This window comes from Protopterus annectens, chromosome 2.part0, assembly GCF_019279795.1.
Source record: "Protopterus annectens isolate FY-2018-M chromosome 2.part0, PAN1.0, whole genome shotgun sequence".
NCBI lineage: Eukaryota > Metazoa > Chordata > Ceratodontiformes > Protopteridae > Protopterus > Protopterus annectens.
The window spans coordinates 923,319,393-923,338,556 of NC_056728.1; the positions used below are offsets into that span (position 1 = coordinate 923,319,393).

Here is a 19,164-nt window from a genome sequence, read left to right on the forward strand (position 1 = left end):
GAGATTACGTAGCATGCAACCCGGGATACCGTCAGGTCCCATAGATGCTGTGTTTTTAGCTTTGCTGAGAGCGGCTCTCACCTGGACATCTGAGATGACAGGGAGGTTACATTCAGCTGGGATAACTATTTCTTCTTTTGGGGGTGAGGGAGGGGAGAAGTTTGCACTGAACCTGTCTGCCAGTATGTTGGCAATATCTGTAGGTTCAGTGTATTTTTTGTCATTATGAACTAACTCTGAGCATATCTGAGGGTTTCCACCCAGGTTTCTAACATAGCTGAAGAAGGCCTTATTGTTATCTTTAGTGTCCTTAGCGATTTTTCTCTCAAAGTTGGCCTTGGATGTTTTTATGAGTGAACGTAGTTTTTTGCTAGTGCTGGTCAGAGATGCCTTCCCTTTATGGGATTTTGCTCTGTCTTGCAGTAGCTTCCTTCTTTTATTATACAGTTTGTTTATGGCTGGGGTCCACCAGACAGGACGCCTGCCCTTGGTGGAGAGGGTCTTGGTTTTATTTGGGATTGCATGATCCATGCATTCTTGGAGATGTCCGTAGAAAGCATTTGTGAAGGATTCAGCATTGTGGAATGTGGTTTCCTCTGGCCCAGGGGGCATAAAGCATACCATCTCAGTCTTGAGAAGTGTAAAGTTGGCCTTTGAGAAGTTTCTCATTGTAGTCTTTTGTGCTGGGGGTGGAGGTGGGATATGAATATCCAGGGTGATTAGTTTGTGGTCAGATCTCACTAGTGAGGGGTATACTTCTGGTGTGGAGCATTTTGTCACCATGTTTGTGATGATCAGGTCTAGTATATTTTCTCCCCTTGTGGGAGAGGTGACTAGCTGTTCCATTGCATTCGAGTTAATGAATTCCAGGAACATTTGGGCTAGGGTGTTAGGGCTAGAATAATGCACCCAGTCTATGTTAGGGTAGTTGAAGTCTCCCAATATGATGGTATTTGGTGAGACATTCATATCCTCCAATGTCTTCAGGAAGGCTGAATGGGGTTCCTGAGATTGGGAGGGTGGTCTGTAACATGCTACCAGTTGTATAGCAGTTTTGCCTATGGTTAGTAGCACCTGGATGGTCTCCGATGCTTCATGTGTTGCCACTAACCTGGAGGTGTGGGTGTCCTTGATGAATATGGACACTCCCCCTCCCTTTGTGGTTCGGCCCAAGTTCTGGGGCCGAAATGCATGATACGAGGTATAGCCTGGTAGAGCTGGGGTGCTCTCAGGAGCCTTGAACCAGGTTTCAGTTACTGCACAGACATCGATGCTCTCCATACTGAGGAGTGCTTCGAGAGCCTGCATCTTGAGATTTAGACTTCTGGCGTTGAGCAGCATTACCCTTAGTTTTTTTCCATTTTTGTTTTCTAAGGAGGTGGGTTTGTCTTTTGAGCCTTGCCTAAAAAAGGCATTATGGGGGTGGCAAGAGCCTTAGCCAATATCCGGAAGCCCAGTGGTGACAGGTGCAAGCCGTCCCTTGCGAAGCAGCGTGGTTTGTCCAGCATGTCATCCCAAGCAGACAGACATTGGATCCCCCTAGAATGACACCAGTAATTGAGCCAATTATTAAAGCTGATCATCTTGTCCTTGTATTTTCGCATCATTCTTGGTGAGGGCAAGATGCTGCTCAGGGTCAGGGTCATACCAGCCTGGGCTACATAATCAGAGAGCTCCTCTATGTCTCTTTTCATGTAGTCCAGTTAGGTACGTCTCAGGTCATTAACGCCGGCATGGACAATGACGGAGTCATATTTGTACTTGCTTTGGAGTGACCTGAGTGCATGTGTTATGTGGCGGATCCTAGCTCCCGACAGGCAGCTCACCATTACCCTCTCCTTGTACAGCCTGGTAAGTGGAACGTCAGTGTGTCTGACTATAGAGTCACCAATTACTAGTGTATCAGGCATGGTGTTTGGTCTTAAGGGCTGTGATTGTTTGACACACTGCTTTATTGAAGTATTTGTTTCATGTGTTATGTTTTGAGGTGGTGGATTTTTGGGTGTCTGCTTTCGGAGCTTCTGTTGTTTTGGTAAGTTTTTTTGTCAGAGCCTCCGAGTATGTCTTTGTGTTATTATGTGTTTGGTTTGCAATTGTGGTAGGTCTTTGTGGGACTGGGTTTGCTGTGTGTGTGGTTACCTTCTCCTCCTGTCTGGTCTTGCCAGTCCTGAGTTGAGAGAGTTCAGCCTCCAGTTTGGCTATATAGTTGCATCTCTCACATGTATTTGTTGGGAGGAGGAGAGGGTTGTCTGTGTACATGAGACAATTGTAGCATTGTCTCAAGATTCCCAGATTAACCAGCTGAACCGGAGAGGATGCCAGTGATCCACCACTCGACATGCTAGAATAGTATAAGGGAGTGCTGTGCCTTTAAGGGAAGTGGGTATTCACAGGGGTGGTAGGTGGATGTAGTGCTTACTTTGGTTTGAGAATGCTTACTTAGAAGAGAGGTTTTGAGAACAAGTGCTAGGCTTATAACATAGCGAGTAGACTGATAATTCTAAGAGTAGAGCGTACTTAAGGGAAAATTTGAAGAGCAGACTTGGCGGAGCCAGAAAAAGTTTGACCTTGTTTAACCGGCGCTGCGCTATGCACACAATCGCGCAAACGCGGATTTTAAACAGGGAAATTCAAAAGAGCTGGAAATAGTCCAAAACAACCAATTACTACAAGCTCTTGTGCTGAGGTCACTCCTTCAGGGACAGATAAGCTGCTCAAGGCTCCCCACTCCCACTGGTGAGCAAAGAAACTTCCTTCTATCCAAGTAAGGCAATGGACCACACAGGAACTACATCACAGCCCAGAATACAGCAAAACCTGTATACTGGTCTAAACTAGTCGAGGAGAGGCGGGAAAACAAGGATTTTTTTTTTTTGTTTAGCACTGCTGGGCTGCTCCAGTCACTCTGTGACTTTTCTGTCACATCTGATTTAAGCAATATTTGAATTTATTGTAATTGCTTCTGTGACACCGGTACTTTTTAAGTCTTATAATAAACTATATGGCAGGTGTGTCTTTGTATTGTGTTGTATTAGTTTCTTTCTTCCAGGCACTTTTGAATGCACTCGATTATTTCCTAATAAAAAAAAATCTGACTTCCTTCTTTTGCTTATTTGACAAGTATTGTTTTAGCTGTCCTTCATGTAGTGACTCCCAGGTCTGTCATATAGGAACTTCAGCTTACAAGATGTCAATTCTCTCCTTCCTTCCACAGCTGTCTTACAATGTGATAAATTTGCTGTGTATTTCTCTCTCTTACCCGGCCTTTATTCTTTCCATCACCTCACATGGCCCCTGCAGTCTAGCCAAAAAATTTATTTTCATGGAGGGCATTAGTATATGTGCTCCTGGGCTAAATTTACCTAAATAAAGAAGTATTATTATAAATTCATTGCATTTCCTAGACACTCTGCATGTGCCCTATTACTATGGGCATTAGCAGCTTTAATCTGTCCAACAAACTAACAGTGTTCTTTTATACTTTTAAATGGTGTATCATACCCTTTCCAATTTTACTTATTTTCAGACATCACACTCAGATTGTTCCCACACATACTACATGTGGCAGGCATTGGGATCAAGGAACCCGTATATTCAATTTGAGGTCCACTTTTCTAATATTTCAAACAAGAAGCACAGACGCTGTCTATCTCTTTCATTATACCTGGCGATTAAAATCTGGCTAATACTCTTGCCCTAGTTTTCCCAATGTCATTCCATGATCCCTGTTGCAGTACTATTAACTTATGGGATATCCTGCCAAGGATAGCTGTACTCTTGGCAGTATACCAAAGCCTGGACACCCTTCTCTAATGCCATATGTTGGACATATGACGTCAACCCAACAGAGGCAATGGTGCATAAAGGACATACAGATGAAAAATACCTCAGAACTTTTTTACCATCAGCAAAGACTTTGAACTCTCATTTCAGTGTTGATTTGTCAGGCATACATTTCTTGCTTCTTCCTTTGCTGTTAGATGGAAAATTATCCCTGCTGGGGACCCTCCTTTCTTTGTCTATCTGTCTCTCTCTCTCTCTTGTAATTTCATAAGTTTTGTATGTCATTGAAGAGAGGGAAATGTGATTGTGGGAACCAAATTCCTCAAGTATTGCCATGGTAAATGTCTGTCTTGCCTGGATGCTGAGCACAGTTATAGAGATTGCTCTGTCCGTTAGGCATTTGCCTAAGACTTTGTATAGTCCCGTGTCGTCTCTGAATATTTGTCTTGAGAAACTGAAACTTAAAGCCTTTGCTCAGGGTAACATGATGTCTGAGTCCTCAATGCCAAAGAAGTTGTTGAAGAAGCTTAGATTGGATACTTCAGTGAAGTCAAGTCTGGACTTCTCCATTGTGCCTGTTGATGAGACCTTGGGCCATCTGATTGTTCTGCTGTTGCTACTGCTCCCACTATCATGAGCCCTTTGAAGGTAGATCTGATGCAACTGTCCACATGTTATTCGCATCCAGCTAGTCTGCTTTGGCTGAGAGTGAGAAACCACGGCGTTTATTGGAGGGATTGGGTGGCATACTTTAAATCTTGCGGAAGACGTTCCCCACATGTTGATTGAGGCTCATCAGGGCTGAGAGCCTGGATGCTTAGTAAGGACAGACATCAGTGGTAAAAAGAAACAGAAGATTAAACACACAAATCAGATGTTATCTTTTCCATAGGACTCAACTATTGAGTATATCAGATCTGACTGACAGGCACCTCCCCCTACTTATAATACCCCTCAGCCCTAACAGTTCTCCAGATCTTGTTTGCTGCATGAACTAGACAGATGTAGTCTCCAGGGTTCAATGCAAGTTTTGTGTTTTTTTGGTTCAGAGTTGTAAAGAAGTGCTTTTTTGCTCCTTTAATAGTGAGTAATATTTCTGGATCTTCTCGCCATTACTGCTGATTTTCACAATCACTGATTCCAGTGTTGGTTCTATAAAGTTTTCAGGCATTCCAGCCCTTTTTCTGTCCTCTCCCTTACTTGACTAGATTTAACTTAAAAAAAAAACCTGTTTTTGAAGTGATTCATTCTTGCTAAGTATACTGACTGTTGAGTACTGCTTTTCTAGTTTACCTTTTTTGGAATTACTAAATTTTTCTTATAGGATAGTGTTTGATTTTTTTTTTTTTGTAACTATGGCTGAAAAAGCACAAGATGTGTCTGTTGCCTGGGGACTGTTCATTTGGAGGTAGATTAGGGGATGTATGTGCTTCATTTGGGCTTTGGGCTCTTTCAGGCCATCAGTCAAAGGTGGTACTTAAAGGCCTTCTTCCCGAGTCTGAGGAAAAATTGATGTTCTTCTTGTTTCACTGTTGCAGTCATCACATTTGAGTTATCCTGCCATGGGTAGCCCTCAGCTGGCCCGAATACCAGAGGCTTAGTATTTCTGTGTTGGTTGCCGTCACTCCAGGACAGATGTCAGGTCGTCAGTGGTATAAAATCAGGTAACTGACTCCATTACATCAGTCTTTCTTGCTGAAGAGCCCGAAGCAGAAGCAGTTTGCACGAGTGCCTGTCGGCCGCTACCTGAGTTTTCGTTTCCAAATTGAAGTTGAACTCTTAAAAGCTAAGTACCCCATTGGGTATCCTTTTTTCTTGCTCTAACCGATGTTAGAAAAAGTTAATTGTCTCACCTGTGGAAAGCAACTACCGCACCGAGACTTCCATTCTTACTGCATCACCTGTTTAGGCCCAGACCACAATGTCCCCCACTGTCGCTTTTGTGCTTTGTTCAACACCCGAACTATACATCGTCGGGCCCTTATTGTAGCTTGATATTTTCGCTATCAGTCCTCGAATTCTGATATGGCTTTGGTAAGCCATCTGACTACCGATCTTCAGAAAAAATGTAAAGATAAAGACAGAGACAGACCGCACAGGTCCAAAACTGCCGATGGTGCTTCTGTTAAGCTAGTCGTCAGTTCTCCAGTCCTCAGTGAAGTGCTGTCGCAGCCCCTGATGCCCACTTCTGTGGATTTCCAGGCCACTACCGAGACCCTTTCGGAGTCAAGTATGCCGCAAGACTCTTCTTTGACTAAGGATCTTGCGGATGTCTCTACCTTGGATGGGTCCAGAGCCGCTGAGCAGGCACAGCTTCCAAAGAAGTACTTCGCACTACCTGTACTCGACCCAGACCGACAACTTCTTTCACGTCTTCAGTTCTTTCGAAAACAATAGAGTTTCTAAGGCCCAGAGTACGAACCACACCCAAACAACTGATGACCCAAGCTCAGGCACCTGCTTTCTTGCCTCGGTCTCAAATGCTTAAAATGATGGAAGACCTTATAACGCTTATTAGGGGAAGCCAGGCTACCCCTTCCAAAAGAAAAAGAGACTTGTCCACAGTAGATTTATCTGAACAGGAGTCCGATGCATCTGAATATGAAGGTATGCAACCCCTCTCTGCTTATGAGGATTCTGATGCAGAGGAATCCATCCCTTCGGCCTCTCCACCCGAGGACTTTTCCTTTGGGGAAACCCTACATACTTTAAGGGGCCATTTCCAATGGGAATGTCAGGACTACCCTCAGTCAAAAAAGTGACTTGGGGAGTTCTTAGATCTACCACAGCACAGACCTCTGGCCATTCCTCCTGTCCTGGATGTTGTGGATGATGTTTTTATGGAATCCAGTCCGACTCCTAACACCCTCCCTCCTACTCCAAGGAAACCTGACATGTATTACAGAGTCCCTGACTCTCTCAAATTTCTTTTCAAAAATCCTACTGCTGACTCCGAGGTCATCTCTCAAGGACCTAAAGGAATCAAAGCAATTTCAATTAAGAATCCCACCCCCTCAGATAGGGATTCTCGAGCATTAGACAGATAGGAAAAAAGTATACACCTTGCTACTCTTGGTATTAGAGCATTAAATTCAGTTCCACATGCTGAAATATCAGCAACATACTGTGGAACTCCTCAAACAAAACATATTTTCTTTTCCTGCTTGTGCATAAAATAAGGAGTTACAAGTATTAATGTATTCTGTAAGTCAAGTAACTAAGCACATCTTACAATGTGGTTTTGACACCCTAGAAGCATCTTGCAGGGAAGCAGTCACTGGTCCTGTCCTTAGAAGGCATGCTTGGCTTAAGGAACAGACCTTGCCAGACCATGTCAAATCCAAATTATTGGATGCACCCTTGAACAAAGACAACTTATTTGGCACCAAGGCAGAATAGGTCTTAAAAAAGATGGAAGAAAAAGATAAATCTGTGCAGACAGTTAAAGACTTCTCACAGGTCCAATCACCGAGGTTCAGTAGACATTGCCCCTCCAGAGCACTGGTCCTTTTCTGCCCCCTCCAGCCAGCTCAGCCCAGTCCCAGGGGAAGCAGACCCCCCACCCCCCAGACAATAGCCCAAGGGAATGCAGAGATGTAAGCAATGGAGTTTGTCCCCTTTAAAAATAGGGAGTGCAAAGCCTTATTGTAAGAACTTATAGTGACTTTACACTTACACCCCCTGCCTCTGCCCACCTGCTCGTGCCCCTAGGAGGAAAACTCTCCGTCCACGCAAGCAACTGGGCCACCATTACAAATGGCCGCTGGGTCCTCAACATAGTGTCCCAGGGGATGCAAATTTTATTTCCACACACTGCCAACCCCAAAAGGGTTCCCAGATCTTCCTCCAAACCAGTGGGCAGAGGCCAAAAAGCAAGTCCTTTCCCTGCTCTCCATGAGGGCAATAGAGCATGTTCCTGCAGAACATATAGGCCAAGGTTTCTACTCCAGACTCTTCCTGGTACCCAGAAAAGAAGGCACATGGCGCTCCATCCTCGATCTATCCATTCTAAACACCTTTCTGGTGATACCAAAATTCAAAACGCTCACCCTTCAGCAGCTTCTACCTATGCTTTCCAAGGATGCTTGGTTAGCCACCCTAGACCTAAAAGAGGCCTTACTACACATCCCAGTCAGGGAATCATGCAGGAAATACCAACGTTTCAGGGCAGGATCTATGCACTTTCAGTTCTCTGCACTTCCCTTTGACTTATCTACTGCTCCCAGAGTTTTCACAAAATGTCTGGCTCCCGCCATTGCGTTTTGCAGACAAAGAAATATTCAAATTTACCCATACTTAGATGACTGCCTGATTCAGGCAGACAGGAAAAGCTGCTACAGCACCTGACCTTTGTAAAGGACATAATGACCTCCTTGGGGTATACTATTAACGAAAAGAAATCAGAACTAGTCCCCACAGAAAAAATGATATTCCTGGGAGCAAGCCTGGACACAGCATCCCAGATGGCATCCCTTACTCCAGAAAAACAAGCCTACCTGACAGCTACTTCTCTCAACTAGCCAACAGAACCCAGTTATCCGCAAGGAAAATCCTGCAAGCTCTAGGGTTTATGGCCTCTTGCATTCTACTCATTCCATATGCCAGACTGCATATGAGGAAACTACAGTGGTACCTAAAAAGCCTTTGGAATCAGCACTCTCAAGATCTGGAAACTCTTATACCAGTGGTACCTTGTCTAAGGAAATATTTTCTTTGGTGGGCAGCAGCATGCAACCACAACAAGGGACTTCCCTCCTCACAACCCCATGCCACGCAGACCCTCACCACAGATGCATCAGACTGTGCTTGGGGTGCTCAACTGGACAGCAGGTGCATTCAGGGCCAGTGGAGCCCAAATCAAATACATCTGCACATCAACCAAAAAGAGATGTTAGCTGTTCAGCATACCCTGACAGCTTTCAGACCCCTACTCTCCCCAGGGCCTCTACTGATCAAAACAAACACCACCACAGTGATGCGATATATCAACAAGCAGGGAGGGACTCGCTCTTATCCTCTCTGCAGGCTCGCCATGACCCTTTGGCACACAGCCTCAGCCATGCACCTACACCTGTTAGCACAATTCCTGCCAGGCTTTCTAAACTCTCTGGCAGACAACTTAAGCAGAAACCTGCTAGAATCACGAGTGACAGCTAGACCACAGAACCTTCACCCTTGTAACCCAGAAATGGGGCACCCCAAAGGTCGATCTCTTTGCCTCCCACTTCAATCATCAGCTCAGTAAATTCTGCACCAAGGAACCTCACAGCAAGGCCGGGAAAGTGAATGCTCTATCCTTCCAGTAGGTAAACCTCTCAGTCTATGCATTTCCTCCTCTACCACTCATTTCAAGGGTACAGCTCAAACTAAGGGAGGAAAAAACGAGGGCAATCCTGATTGCCCCAGACTGGCCACACCAGCACTGGTACCCACTGCTGCGCAGGCTGTCACCCCTGCTACCATGACACCTACCTCAAATCCCAACACTCCTGACCCAGAGTAATGGAGAATTCATGCATCCCCAATTGCAGACCCTCAATCTGGCAGCCTGGCGTATTCCCTGACCTTTCCTCAAGCTGCCAGCCTAAGCAAACAAGATCTAGATGTGATACGTGAGGCCAGATGCCCCAGCACTAGAAAATCCTATGCTGACAACTGGAAAAGGTTTTGCACCTGGATCCAGGCTAAGGGAGCCGGAACAGCACAGCCCTCCCTACTTCTCATCCTGGATTACCTGGCAGACCTACTACACAGTGGTCTATCCTTCTCCTCTATTAAAATTCATGCCTCAGCCATCTCTGCTCATTTCAACAGAGAGCCACCTGTCTTCTCACACCCTCTCATCAAACAGTTTCTAAGAGGGGCTAACAACTTAAGGCCACCCAGAAGAGCTCCTACCCCAGCTTGGGACCTTAACTTTGTGTTGGAAAAGCTCACCCTGCCCCCCTTTGAACCTGCAGCTTCAGCAGAGTTAACATTTCTCTCTTGGAAGACAGCCTTGCTTCTGGCCATCACTTCAGCTAGAAGAGTATCAGAGCTACAAGCACTTATGGCTGTAGAGCCCTTCATCATTTTCCATGCTGACAGTGTCTCCCTCAGGACTAACCCATCCTTCATGCCTAAAGTGGTGTCCAGTGTGGCTCTCAACCAATCCATTCATTTGCCCACCTTTTTCCCTAACCCACAAAACAAGGGACAAAGGATTCTGCACTCCAGATGTGCACAGACAGCTCAGTTTCTACCTGGACAGGACTAAATCTTTTAGAAAAACTGATCAATTGCTAGTCAGCTTCGCTGCAGGAGCAGAGGGCAAGGCCATAGCCAAACAAACAATCTCCAAATGGATAGCACACTGCATCTATTTCTGCTACAAACAGCACGGGAAACCACCCCCAGAGTGGGACAGGACTCATTCCACCAGAGCAACCTCCACCTCTGCAGCTTTTCTCAGAGGGGTCCCCACCATCCTGGAGGCTGCAACATGGACATCTGTTCATACCTTCACCAAGCATTACCACCTGCCTATCTTCTCCAAATCCAGGGCAGGCTTTGCCACCACAGTCTTGCAGGGCATCCTAGCCAGCCCCCCCCCCAGTCTTCTTGACTGCCTCCACCCTTTTTCTTCAACTTTGGGAATCAATCCAAATGGGATGACTACAACAGTGAAACACAAAGAACACAGTACGTTGTGTACACTTACCATAAATGTAGATGTCTGAGTGTATCCACTGTTGAAGTCCTGGTTTCCCTTCCTCCATCTCCCTTGTCTCACTGGTGGTGGTCTTCCACCATAACCTAGCTCCCTTTCGGGGGCTCCTGACAGAGCAAGAAAAACTGATGTAATAGCATCAGCTGCCTGATTTTATACCACTGACGACCTGACGTCAGTCCTGCAGTGACAGCAACCGACGCAGAAATACTAAGCTTCTGGTATTCAGGCTGACTGAGGGCTACCACTGGCAGGATAACCCAAATGTGATGACTGCAACAGTGAATGCACTCAGACATCTACATTTATGGTAAGTGTACACAACTGTGCTTTCTCCTTCCTCTCGGGCTCTCCATCATCCAAAAATTCATCAGTGAGAACCATGACAAATCAAAGAGATAGAAAAGGATAGAGAGAGGGGAAAAAAACTAGAAGAAATGAGTTAAGAGAAAAAGAAGTTAAGGAGCTAATTAAGACATCTTTGGACCCTGCAAGGAGTGTGGGTCCAGCTCCTAAGCTTTTCAAAATTGTGGATCAAATATCTTTCTCCTTGTCAGGGCCAGATCCTATCCAGATTCATTCTCAGTCTCCTACCTTGTTAATGGAGCATAGATTTTCAGCTGTTCCTTCTGTGAGAACTTTACGTAGGTCCACCTTGCCACCCTCAATGGCTCCTCCTTTCAGATCCACATGGTGGTCATCAAGGAGTCTGTCTGAGGCTAATGTGGGTATTATGATGATGGAGAAATTCTTAAGGACTCAAATCCAGATTGGGGAGGGTCCTTCCCATTCTTCCTGCTTCTGGAGTACTGGCTTCAGGACCGCCCACTCCTCACTTGTTTTCTCATTCCCCAATCCAGTCATTAGATTCAGTGGTTTTGGATCAGAGCACATCCCCACAGGTTCCCTTTGTCAAAGCAGATAGACTGCAAGTGGATGCTGCAGGTGCCTATACTAGGGCTGCAGCTACTGGTTCAGTTCTGCATAGCTTAGACTTCAGCTTTTGCTTGAAGATGTCTAGGATAAATTGCTGGATTCTCTTCTAGATATACAGCATCTTTTTGGATCTGCAAATGCAGAAGTTTTTAAATCCATGCAGGACTTGAAACAGAATCTGCCTAAATTTCAGAGAATTTTTCATTCTAAAGTCCTTTTCTGTGTAAGGATCTGAAATCTTCTCAAAAGAGTAGGAGATCTCAAATAAAGAAGTTTCAGTGGAAGTCTCAACATATTTCCAGTGGTTTTAAGTCTTCTTACTCTATTACTCATCATTTTTCCCTTCCTTCATTCTTTCCCCCTAGTCTTGCATCTCTCTAATTCACTTGCCTGTCATTTCCCATTTCAAACTTAGCTATTAGCAGCTCTTTGAACTTACTGTCAGTCAGACCTAACACAACTCTTCTACTACAATTCCTTTTTTCTCCACAAAGCTGTAATCCAAAAACTATTAAAGCTAGTAGAAAATATTCTCGTGTGCCCCCAATAGATGAAAAGATTAAGAACTTGTTTTCTATTTGCAACCAGTAATGTCTTCTGTGCTAACTACTACTTGCTCTTGTAATATTCTGTATGTTTGCAATGACATTAATCTTCTGCAAAACATTATGAAAGTAAGTACTGTTTGTCTATATATATATATATATATATATATATATATATATATATATATATATATATATACACACACACATATATATATATATATATATATATATATATATATATATATATATATATATATACACACACACACACATATAATCTAATGTCTTGATGTTATATAAAACTAAACTGTAAACTTTTAGTGGAGCTTTTCTTCTTGGGGCTTCCACTGAAAATGAGCTCATGAAGGGTCAGGTGCTCCAGTAAATAAAGACAAATAAAAATAAAATAAGTAGTAAATAGTTCATCTGACCAGAGGCAGTCATCACAAGTTACCTCACAGGATGGACTTTCACAGAGCAAAGGCTTCTTGATTCATCCAAGCCTACAGACTTTAAATCTGACTCTTTGGGTATAGTTTTAATTTAGGCCCAGTTCTCTGATGATGAGCTTAAGGTTTTACAGGAGGTTAGAAAACCAAACACTAGAAAATCTTGTCTCCCCCTAATATTCTGGTTTATTTGTGAGAATTGGTTGATGCTGGGTTAGTTTTTTTCTTCTATTAAAGCTCATCAGGCATCCATTTCTGCTTGTCTATCTTTGCACCCACCACTGCTTTCTAAATTTGCAGCGAAATGTTTATTGAGTGGTTGATATTAGACCACCAAGAAAGGCTTATCCCTCTTTCTTGGAATTTGAACTATGTTTTGGGAAGTTTACCTTATTCTCTTTTAAACGTGCTGACTCTGCTTTTTTTGTTTTGTACTTAGGAAACTGTGCTGTTAGTGACTTTGACTTCAGCTAAGTGGGTCTCAGAGTTGTAAGCTTAATGGCTATTCCTCCTTTTCTCATCTTTCATAAGGATGGTATTACTCTTCATAGTAATCCTTCTTTTATGGCAAAAGTAGTTAATGACCTTTTCATGAATCAGGCTATTAACTTTCCTACCTTTTTTCCCTTCCCATCAAAAATGAAGGGCGAGGATCTTAAATCCTTTGAATGTCCATAGGCACACTGGTTCTATTTGGACAGAACCAAGTCTTTCATGAAGTCTGATTAGCCACTTGTCTCTTTCCAGGACAAAAAAAAAATGGGTGCTGCTGTTTCTAAGAAAGCTATTCTTATTGGAGTTCCAAGGCTATCTCTTTTTGTTACTCGTTCTGACTCCTGTTAATGCCAGTTCCACTGCAGCTGCTGCATATTGAGGGTTTATCTTTAAGGGTTTAAATTCCAGATCTATACTTAAAGCAGCTACTTGGTCTTCTGTTCACATTTTCACAAAACATTACAAGAGTGATGTTTTTTCTAATAATAGGGCAGAGTTTGCTTGTTCAGTTTTGCTGGGTCTTTTGGACCATAACCCTGTTTTTAGGGCTCCTTCTCTGAAGAAAGCTGTGGGAATTTCCCATATGTTGTTAATACCGCATCAATGATCATGTAAGTAACAGTGCAGTTGTGTAAGCACTTTAACCATAACAGTAAATACCCATTTGATCACTGTTGCAGTATTGCATCCCTCCCCACTTTTTCTCTTTTTTTTCATAATTTGGACAATCTGGGTTCATTTATGATTTCCACTTTTTTTTGTACTTGTATGTATATAGTTGTATTTAATTCTGCTTCAGCTTTTTGTTTGGAGCAAAAAAGTCCTGTGGTATTCTGCATCCAAACATTCTTTATAATACCACTGCCACCGTTCTGCATACATTGGACACATGACATTAGAGATGGTACCCCAGGCTTTGGCATATTGCCCAGATGTGTGGCTGTCCTTGTCGATGTGTGGCTGTCCTTGCCAGGATAGCCCATAGGTGTTAGGCATGTTACTAGTACTTCAGCAGTGAGCATTCAGACATTTACTGATGTCCTTCAAGGATGCATCTGCAGTCCTTACAAATGGGTTGTCCTGTCGTCAGGCAGCCCTTCGGTCGGCCGGATTCCAAAGTCTGGGTCTGGCTTCGGCTGGTGTCGCACTTCACCCGACGTCATAGCTGTAGTTAGTCGGGTATAAAGGCATCAGCCGACGCCATTTTCCTCAGTCTTTCTTGCCGCGTGGCGCCTGAAGCAGAAGCTGTTCGCAAGTGCCGGTCGGTCAGATCCAGAGATTACTACTACCGAATACTTCTACTCCTACCGAAGACTTCTAAAAAGCTAAGTACCCCGTTGGGGACTCTTTCTTGCCTCAGCCGATGTCAGAAAAAGTGAATAACTGTTTAACTTGTGGGAAACAAATACCTCATAAAGATTTCCACTCTTACTGCTTACCTTGTTTAGGCCCAGACCACGAAGTAGCAGCTTGTCTAGCCTGTGCTTCTTTTAACCGACGGACGCTTAGGCGTCGGTCGAATTTGCTGAGCAGTTTTCAGCTCTGATTTTGCTTATATTATGCCGCCGGATCCTCCGACTTCACAAATATCCAAAAGCAGAAAAGGACCGACACTCGCGGTCCGCGGTTTCGGCCGAAACCACGGTTAAGCCAACCACGAGTGTCTCGGTTTCGGCTGAAACCGAGCAAGCGGTTCTTCCTTCAGCCGAAAACATGCCTTCTACCGAGGCCTCTTCTAACCTGGTGGAATCGGCTTCTGAAATCCAACCTGCAGTTGCGCTTTCTCAGGAATTATCTGACACTATTCCCTTGGATATTTCAACCCCTGCACGTGGAGCTGCTAGGCCTCCTGCAGCCATGTCCATTAAGGCCTTTGCCAGGGCTAAAGCAGCTAAAGCTACAAAATCTGTGCCTGTTAAGACCCCCTCTCACAGGCCCAGCTCCAGTTCCCAAATGCTTTCTCTAGCAGAGGATCTCATTTCTTTAATCCGGGGATCCCAACCTCATCCAGACAGGGCCTCTCACCCACCTCCAGAGAAGAGGCCTAGAGCAGAGCCCCCTGAGCCTGTGTCCACAGATGATTCCTCTGATGATTCAGATAATACAGACCCTCCAGAGGCTCCTTATTCCCCTTACGAAGACTCTGATGCTGAAGAGTCCATCCCTTCTGCCTCTCCACCTGAGGAATTTTCCTTTGGGGAAACCTTGCATGCTATGAGGGAACAATTTCAGTGGCAGGGCCAAGATTTTTCAGACTCCAGGAAAAGGCTTAGAACCTTTTTGCATTTACCACAACATAGGCCTTTAGCTATACCTCCAGTTCTTTCTGTTGTAGATGATGCATTTAATGATGCTTGTACTGCTCCTGATTCACTACCTCCGGCCCCTGCTAAGCCCGATAGGTTCTACAGGGTCCCGGACACACATCACCATTTATACAAGGCTCCTTTTGCAGATCCCGAGACTATCTCCCAGGGGCCTAAGGCTGTAGCAACTACCTCTGCTAAAAACCCCCTCCCCTCTGAAAGGGAATCCACATCCTTAGAGAGATGGGGTAAAAAAGTTTACACTTCTGCTACTCTGTCAGCTAGGGCCTAGAACTGTCAATTTCATATGATCCAATATCAAGAATTTATGCTAGACCAGTTAACTAAAAAACTGTCCTCTGATGAACCTTTAGATAAAAAGTATGTTCAGGAAATGGTACATAACATTCAGCAAGTTAGTAACCATTCTTTAAAATGCGGCTATGATGCACTGGAGGCTTCCTTTAGATCAGCCATGACTGGCACAGTTATCAGAAGGCATGCATGGTTAAAAGAGCAGGCCTTACCGGACCATGTCAAATCAAAACTATTAGATGCTCCCATGGACAAGGTCTATTTATTTGGTTCTCCTGCATAACAGGTACTGAAGAAGATGGAAGAGAAGGCAAAATCTGTACAAACAGTGAAAGATTTCTTACAGGTCCAACCTCCAAGGTTTAGCAGGAATTGGCCTTCCAAGAATTGGTCCTTTCCAGACTCCTCCAAAGCACAGAGAGGCAGGAATAGGCGCTCAAGAGGCAGAAACCAATCCAGGGGTGCCTACAGGGGACGCCAGTGGCAGGGTAACAACCAGCGAGGCACAGACACAGCCACCACCACTGCAACAGGACAATCACAGTGACTTGGCTCTGGCACCGCCTACCAGGGAACAACTAGAAGCACCATTAGGCGGAAAGCTAGCTTTATTTTCAAAGAACTGGCATTACATCACAAGAGACAAGTGGATTTTGCAAACTATAGACCAAGGTTACAGGTTTCATTTCCATACTCTACCAGGAAAGAGAGGAATGCCAAACCTACCACCAAATCAAAAGGCAGAAGCTCTAAAACAAGTAAATCAATTATTAAAAATAAGAGCTGTGGAAAAAGTACCATATATGGAGCAAGGAAAGGGCTTTTACTCCAGACTCTTCCTAGTACCAAGGAAAGAAAGCAAATGGAGACCTATTCTCGATCTGTTCGCTTTAAACACATTCCTCATTGTTCCAAAATTCAAAATGCTGACCCTACAGCAGCTTCTTCCTATGCTGGGCAAGGAGTCTTGGCTGGTTACTCTAGATCTCAAGGAGGCATACCTGCACGTCCCCATACGACCAGATTGCAGAAGATACCTCAGATTTCTTGCAGGATCAGAGCATTATCAATTCTCAGCATTGCCCTTTGGCTTATCTACTGCGCCCAGAGTGTTCACGAAATGCCTGGCATCAGTAATCGCTCATTGCAGGCTTCAGGGAATCCAAATCTACCCTTACCTGGACGATTGCCTGATACAAGCGGACAACAAAAACAAGCTAGCAGAAGACTTGAAAAGAGTCATTTACCTTCTACAAGCCTTGGGATATACAGTCAGTATAAAAAAGTCAAGGCTGATACCATCCCAAAAGATAACCTTTTTGGGTGCGGAGCTGGACACATCCAAATAAATGGCATTCCTAACAGTAGAAAAACAGGAGCAACTCCCTGTCTACTTCTTGGCATTAACAAAGCAAAACCATCTAACAGCAAGAAAAGTCCTACAGGCATTGGGCTTCATGGCATCCTGCATAATATTGGTCCCACATGCCAGACTGCACATGAGAAAGCTACAGTGGTACCTAAAGAATTTATGGTCTCAGCACAAGCACAGCCTAGAAACTCACATTCCAGTAATTCCATGCCTGAAGCAAGAATTTCACTGGTGGGCTCAGGCCTGTCAAACAAACGAAGGACTGCCCTTCCACAGCACTCAACCAAGCCAAACCATCACAACGGACGCCTCAGACCTAGGTTGGGGGGCCCACATGATGGACAAATGCATACAAGGTTTATGGACTCAAGAGCAACTGCATCTACACATAAACCTAAAGGAAATGCTGGCAGTAAAACTGGCAATTCAGGCTTTCAAACCATTTCTTCGACAAGGCCAGTTGATGATAAGGACAGACAACACCACAGTTATGTGGTACATCAACAAGCAGGGAGGCACACATTCGTACCCTCTATGCCGGATGGCCCTGGACCTCTGGAATGTGGCCCTGAGTTACAACATTCAGTTACAAGCAATTTCTGTACCAGGAAAAGAAAACACTTTAGCAGACATACTAAGCAGGACTACCACGGATGCCCACGAATGGATGCTGCATCCGGACATCTTCAAAACCATAACAAGAAAATGGGGTCTCCCAGAAATAGACTTATTTGCATCCCCACACAATCACCAATTAAAGAAATTCTGCACCAGGACGTACCATCCACTGGCATGGAAGGTGGACTCCCTATCCTTCAGTTGGAAAAATCTGACAGCATATGCATTCCCACCTCTTCCTTTGATGCACAAGGTGCTATTGAAAATCAAAGAGGACAGTCCAAGGATCATTCTGATAGCTCCAGATTGGCCAAGGCAACATTGGTACCCATTACTGAGGAGCATGTCTCGGGAACAGATGTGGCCTTTACCCCTAGTTCCCTTGCTGTTAACTCAGAACAACTACAACACCCTGCATCCAAACCTGAAAACTCTGCAGCTGACTGCCTGGAACATTGCATAAGACAAATTAACCCAAATTTATCCCAAAGGGTTAAGGACATTATCTTGGAAGCTCGCAGGCCTTCAACAAGGAAAACCTATTCAGCAAAATGGAAAAGATATCTCATTTGGAGTACTGCTAAAGGGGAAGATGTGTCACTGGTAAACATAGCCAACATCCTGGAATACTTGGCAGAGCTGTTCCACAAAGGCCTGTCCTACTCTTCCATTAAGATTCATGCATCAGCTATTTCAGCAGAATACGACTTGGATCCACCAGTCTTCTCACATCCTCTGCTCAGGCAGTTTCTGAGAGGAATTAAAAATGTAAAGCCTCCTAGGAAGCCACCATTACCTGCATGGGACTTGAACTTTGTGCTAGAAAAATTGACACTTCTTCCTTTCGAACCTGCAGCAACAGCAGAATTGCAATACTTATCATGGAAAACTGCTTTCCTGCTGGCAATCACTTCAGCAAGAAGGGTTTCTGAGCTACAGGCATTAATGGCAGTACAGCCCTTTTTGATCTTCCATCAAAATAGAGTGTCCATGAGAACAAATCCTACTTTTTTGCCTAAGGTGGTCTCCAGAGTATCTTTAAATCAGGCTATCCACCTACCTACATTCTTCCCCAACCCAGAGAACAGGGGAGAAAGACTGTTGCATACCTTGGATGTACACAGACAATTACGCTACTACCTGGACAGGACCAAGAGCAATAGAAAAACTGACCAGCTACTGGTAGCATATGCAACAGGAATGGAAGGGAAAGCAATTTCAAAACAGACAATATCTAAGTGGATAGGAAATTGCATTAGATTTTGTTACTCCTACCATGGAAAGAAAACTCCAGAAAACATCAGGCCTCACTCTACAAGAGCTACAGCCACTACCACAGCTTTTCTACGAGGAGTGGCTACCAAAGACATTTTAGAGGCTGCTACTTGGAGCTCCGTGCATACATTTGCCAAGCATTATAATTTACCTTTATACTCTAGATCCCGAGCAGGTTTTGCCTCTGCTGTTTTGCAAGGGATCTTAACTACACCATAATTCTACCTTTCCTCCTCCCCCAGTTTGGCTATGGTATTCTACCCATTTGTAAGGACTGCAGATGCATCCTTGAAGGACATAGTACAGTTTTGTACCTACCATAAATGTAGATGTCCGATAGGAATGCATCTGCAGTCAG

At 44.3% G+C, this 19,164-nt stretch overlaps 1 protein-coding gene across 1 annotated transcript in view; it reads left to right on the top strand.

The window, feature by feature from the left end:
- The window catches only part of CCNI (cyclin I), a 1,428,732-nt gene that overhangs the window by 1,079,455 nt on the left and 330,113 nt on the right, over window positions 1–19,164 (top strand). The gene's annotated exons all lie outside the window — the stretch shown is intronic.